The following is a 6,277-nucleotide window of genomic DNA, read 5'->3' as shown; positions in this document are numbered from 1 at the left end:
CTTTCTAGGCTAAGTTTGATGCTCTTGTTCTACTCTATATCTAAACCAGGTGAATCATGAATCAAAAAGTAACTTTGAAAAATCAAATTCAATAAATCTTGTAAAGTAAAAACTTGGGATAGAACCAGTAAGCATAAAGTAAAATGTGGTGATGCCTTGCTCTTGTAGAGCTTTGCACTTTGCAAGAATATTAGCTTGCCTTGGTTGGTGTATTGACCAAAGTGGTCTTCTTCTCCTTGGAAGTAGACCTCCTCCTCCTCTGGATACTCCTCGGTACTAGCGTCTAAAAACGAATACGATACACACAATCACCAAACAAGGCTTAACACTAGACTAAGCACACATATGAGTCACACAAGCTAGGCTAGCATCACAACATTATTATTATGTTGGTTGACTTTGTTTTCTGCTTTAAGAAAAATAATTTCCTCTCATTACAATATATTATTTAGTGTTGCTATTTAATTCTTTGGAGAAATAATTTCCTCTCATTGAATCTTGTTAAGCTTTAATTCCCTTAATTAGTAATATATGACCTAGGTTGACCAAGGTCAACTTCTTCATAATAATCAATTGGAAAAATAATTTAAATGGGGTGCTACCCTCATACAATTTAATCCTAACATAGTAATGATTTAATGTCATCACACAATTCAATATGAGATCACTTAGACCATAGTCACTACCTCATATTGAGTTATTGGAGACAAGATTTAAATGAGAGTATAGCTCCCATAATATTTAATAATTTATTTAGATCAATTTAAATGGACTAGAAATAGCCATAGAGCCATTTTCAAATCTAGACCATGATCATACAAACAACTATGTCATATTTTTATATATTCTGATAGACAATGTAAAATGTGATTTTTGAGAGTTGGAGTCAACTCAAAAGCATTTTTGGTTGATTTTTAATAATTGTTTGAAGTTGCAAAAGGCCATGCCTTGTTATTTTTGTCACATTATTTCTACAACGAATCTAGGGTTGATGACAGTGTAGTTGTTTAGATAATTTGATAAGCTTTCCAAATATATCAAAATTGTCAAATTTGGTTTGGTGGATTTTATTCTATTCAATTTTGAAAACAGCATCTGTGAGCAATTTTGAATTAAGAAGAAACTCGGATTTGAATTAAACGGGCCAGCGGGAAAAGAAATGGGCTGCACAGAGGGAAAAGTAAACAGGCCGGCCCAGCTACACGACTCGCGTGAGCGGGCCGCCTGACGAGTGGGGGCCACTCGTCAGTGCCTTTTTAACCGCGAAACGGTATGAGTCGATTTGTGCCGCACGATTAGAAGAGAGGTCAACGACCGGAGTTCATCGTCGACGGCGACGAGAGAGCTCACTGGTGCGGCGAGGCTAGGGGGTGGGAGGCTCACCGGCGGCGTGGCGATGGTCGGCGTTGAGCTACGGCGAGGTTGTCGATGACGGGGAAGCAGATGGTAGCAGCGGCGCTTGCTGGGGAGGCTCCAATCGACGACGGCGTTCTCAGCACCGCCGCGGCTCCGGTGATGAAATTGGATGACTACAGAGGTGAATCGAGCGAGAGAAGTGGGCGAGGAGCTTGAGAAGAGAGAGGGGAGCAAGGTTGTGTGAAGATTGGAGCACAGGGGTGGCTCCTTTTATAGCAGCGGATGGTGGCCGTGGTGCTGTGACGATGTCACCCATGGCGACGGTGCTACAGCGGCTCTGGGGCACTGGCGATGACGCTGCTGGCTCGGCGACGTCACGGTGAAGACGTAGGGCTTGACGGCGGTGTAAACGATGCAGAGGAGAGGACGGGTGACGAGGGATCACCTCGCCAATGCCTACATATTGTAGACTTGAGTTTCGGGAGAGAGCGACGATGGAGATTCCGGGAGCGAGATTAGGCACACGACGTACCCAACTTCGGGTCCCCTCGGTGGAGGATCCCTACGTGCTGCTAGCAATCCAGAATATGATCATAGATGTGTTTACAAGGTGCCGCCGTAGGCGGAGATATGTTGTCTTTATTCTGTCTATCTCTTGGCCTCTCTCTATCGGGTGCCCTGGCTAGCTTTATATATGCAACCAGCCTAGGGTTTTACAAGAGTCCTAGTCGACTACTTCTTCCGGTTGCCTTGTTGGGCCTTCTCCATATTGGGTCTTCTCCATCTTGGGCCGAGCCCGGTATACTAATAATGGGTACCCGAAGGGTATACCCATGTCAACGGGCGCGTGACGGAACCTCCTAGTACCGCGGCGGAGGGTGTCGTTGATGGCGTCGTCTACAGGTGCGGCACGATCCAATGAGCGTGTCTGGGCGGTGGCTGGTGAGGTTGCGGAGCAGGTGGTGCAGAGAGGAGGGCCAGGGGTCAACGGTGCTGGCGGGGCGACGTCGTGCCCGTGCGCGTTCTGGAGCGTGCCAGTGCACGCTCTGTCGTGCGCGTGCACGTCTGGGCGTCTTTGGGCGTGCACGGCCTGGCGAGTGTGGTGCACCATTGCGTCGATGCTGGTGTCTGGCACTGTAACAGACCAACTTTGCTAATTAAATAAATGAAGGTTTGTTCATAAGCATGCATGCATTTGCATTCAATTTGAGAAAATTTGCACTAAAATTGTGTTCAAACAAAGTTGCAAATGTTGTGTTTTGGTCTCACAAAAGTTTGGTGCAAAAAGCCCCTCAAAATTTTGGGTCAAAATACCCTAAAAATACCAAAATCCTTCACTGTTTTTATTTTTCGAAAAATCCCTAAAATCCAGGGGGTTTTCTGCAAAACCCCCTTTCTTCTCCACGCAGGCAGGCAGGCTCCTGCCTGTCGATGCCGTGGCCGTCGATGGCGCCGGCGGCCTGGATGGCCCCGCCGCCCCCTGGCCGCCTATAAGGGTCGCCGCCGACCAGGGGAGAACCCCCATTTCGCCTCCCCCTCCTTTTCTCCTCCTCTCTGAGCGCGCGGCCCAAACCCTAGCCGGCCGACGAACCTCGCCGCCGTTCCGCGCCGCCCCAAGCTTGGCCGCCACCGCCGTTCGCTCCGCCTCGACGCCGTCTACCTCCTCCACCTCGCAGCCTACCGCCGGGAGCTCCCAATCGGCCCAATCGACGGGAGCCCGACCCGCCGGCCTCCACCGCTCGCCGGAGCTCCAAGCCCCCCCTCGCCTCGCCGTCGGCACGACGAGCATCGCGGTGAGCTCCTGAGTCGATTGGTGCCCGCCCCCTCGCCGTTTGCGTCCTGTAGCGTCCCGGCGACGTGCGCCCGGCCCCGGCCTCGCGCGAGTTCGCCGCGGCCGTCTCCGGCGACCTTTGGCGGGCGGCGCCGCTCCCAGGAGGTTCGCCCTCCTCTTGCGCGTCCAACACGCGCGCCCGCTTGGCCCCTAGCGCCCCGCTGCGTCGAGGCCGTGCCCGACCTGGCCGGCCATGGCCAGGCTGACGTCATGCTGACGTCATTATGACGTCAGCCGGCCTTTTCTTTTTATATTTTCTAATTTTTTCGGTTTTAATTATTTTTATGACATGTGGGGTATGCCTGTCAGGATTTTAATCATTTCTAAAATGTTAAAATGCTGACAGCGGGTCCAACCTGTCATGTTTTTATTTTTTTTCCCAGAATTTCAGAAAATGGTTAAATCTTGTTTAATTCATAACTAATTCATTTTAATTCAGAAAAAGACGTATAATATACCGAAATGTTCAGAAAAACATTCCCTACAAGTTTAGGAGTAATGCATACATCATTACAACCTTTGAACTTGCAAATGTAGTGAAACCCTAATTAACCCCTCTCATATGGCGGTGTCCGATGTCGGAACCCCTTTAATCCGATGTTGCACCTAGGGTTTACCAAATTCTATTAACCTGACATGTCATTCATATTGGATGCGCATTGCATTATGCCATGTCGTGAATATTTGTTTCCCTTTCCGGTATTTGGTTCTTCGCGCTAGGATCTGAGCCGGAGTCCGACGTCAACGCCACCGAAGAACAGTACTCATCCGCTGAGGGACAAGGCAAGCCCTAACCTGGTTCATCTATGATTTCGAAATGCTTTTATCTGTGGTTCCTACATATCGCATACGATTCAACTGTCTTTTATCAATAGATAGAGTTACCCTATCTGTTGCATGTCCGACCTTTGTAGCCTCGATACCCTGATCCACTGCTCCTAGCATAACTAGGTTTGGCATGTGTGCGTCGCGAGAGCCTTTATCTCTTTATGCTTAGCCATGCTTAGTTTGTTACGCTACTACTCCGGTCTTCGGACTGGAGCCGTACAATGATATGAATCTAGCATGACAGGTTGACGTGGTAAGTATAGAGATGATGATGATAAACATGTTTAAAGGCTCAGACGAGAGGCCACATTGGGATGTGGTGGGTTGTTTCGTTTCTGCCGACCTTAGGAACCGAGTTCTCGCCTCTTGAACCAAGACCGAGCGTACAACCACACGAGGCCCTATTATGGTACCCTCTCGACTCACTAACTTGCCTAGTAGATTCCATGAGTCACATAGTTTGCGCGTTATTTGGACATATGCATTGAAAATGTTTGTGAAAAGGTGCATAGCATACAGGTAGGTAAGCGTGGCCGAGGTGGCTTGGGTTAGAGTCCCTGGTGAAACCCACCTCGCCTCACATCGTTAAGGACCGACTTCGGGACTTGACCCGTTACGGCGGAACAATCCTTAGCGCGTGACTCATGGTCTCGGCGACAGCAAGGTAAAGGTCGTGGTCGACCACCCTCTGCCGGCTTTCCACGGAAGAGAGCTAATATATTGGCATTAAGAGTCGGTTGGCACGTGTGGGTAAAGTTGTGCACCCTCGCAGGGTTAAATCTTTTCGAAAAGCCGTGTCCACGGTTATGGACGACTTGGGAATGGATTCTGTGATCATAGACAACTTTAACCTGATTGTAAAACTTGGCAAACAATGTGTGTTTACGGACACCTTCTTCGGGTGTTGAGGGGGTGATCCGAGGATAGTGGTTCGAGATGATGAAGATTGGTGGATACAATATGATGATCAATAGAGATAGAGATGTCGCTCTCTTATCCCCTTTCAAAGGTTCTGAGTAGTCGAGCTTCTCTTCTCTCTTATCTTACAAAGGAAAATTGGCTTTACGCAAAAGAAGATCTACCAGAAAGCCCGCATACCCGCTTTGCTAAAAGGTTGTACTAAGTCTTGCTGAGTCCCTGTACTCAGCTTTGCATGCTTTTGTTTCATATGAAGTCGCTACAGCCGAAGGTGGTTTCTACGTTAACATCGATGGTTAGTTTGGAGTTCCCAGGCAGCAGCCTGCGACTTATGGGCTGGGACGTCGCTTTATGTTATGGCTTCTTAAGCCCTTTGCTATCTTGTTATTTAGAATAACATAATTTGCTTCCGTTGCTTGTTGAATGTTGGGTCAGTGACCTCTGCGTGTAATAATTTGGATCTTACTCTTCTAAGAGTTGTAATATATTCTTTTGAGTCGTAGAGTCACTGTTGTGTTACCGATTCCCTCACTGTAGTCTCTCGAGCTCGAGGTTAGGCTTATGTCAGACGAAGATCTGGTATTTGTCTAACCCTGATCCCGGGGGTGCCACAGGTTTTGGTATCGAGCAGATCGACCGTAGGAAACCCTTGGTAACTGGTCGATGTTGAGTCTAGTGGCTGCGAAAACTATTTGAAAGCTAAAGATTATTTGCAAAACTCTGAATAGGATTCTTTTTACTCCTTATCTGGTGTCACTCTAATGCTAAGTCATCTTACCTGGTTTTGATTGGAAAAAGATTTCTCTTCTTTCCTATCAATTCAAATCTCTAGGATACACGGGTTTGGGTTATTTTTCTCCAGTACTCCGTATCTGGTTGCTTGTCTCAGAGTTTCCAGAATGCCTCAGTTCATCTGAAGCATTATTCCTTTATTCTTGCTTCGGGTGCTTAGCATCCAATTGTTTGCCTTTATGTGACATGGTGATTGTATGTCATCTTTGCATTCCATCTTCATGGTTTGTGAGTCGGTTAGTAGTGTGTACATTTTGTATGCTTGTTTAACTACTATGATCGATACGATGATATATCTTCATATCACATGTCTTGTCTTCTTAGCATGCTCATTGCATTCGGTATATGCTATCCTTCCGTTGAATCTTTCCGGTGAATCCGTGTCTCATGGTTTTTGTCTTCTCCTCAGGATGTCAGGCGGTACTAGAAGTGGTGCTGGCCGTGGTCGTGGTCATGGCCGTGGCAATGGCCGTGGAGATGGCCACGAGGAGAATCCTGACCTTCCTCCTCCTCCTTCTATGGTCCAACTTATGGCCATGTATGAAGCCAATC

This window comes from Lolium perenne, chromosome 4, assembly GCF_019359855.2.
Source record: "Lolium perenne isolate Kyuss_39 chromosome 4, Kyuss_2.0, whole genome shotgun sequence".
Lineage (NCBI taxonomy): Eukaryota > Viridiplantae > Streptophyta > Magnoliopsida > Poales > Poaceae > Lolium > Lolium perenne.
Note: the sequence above shows the minus strand (reverse complement) of the source record.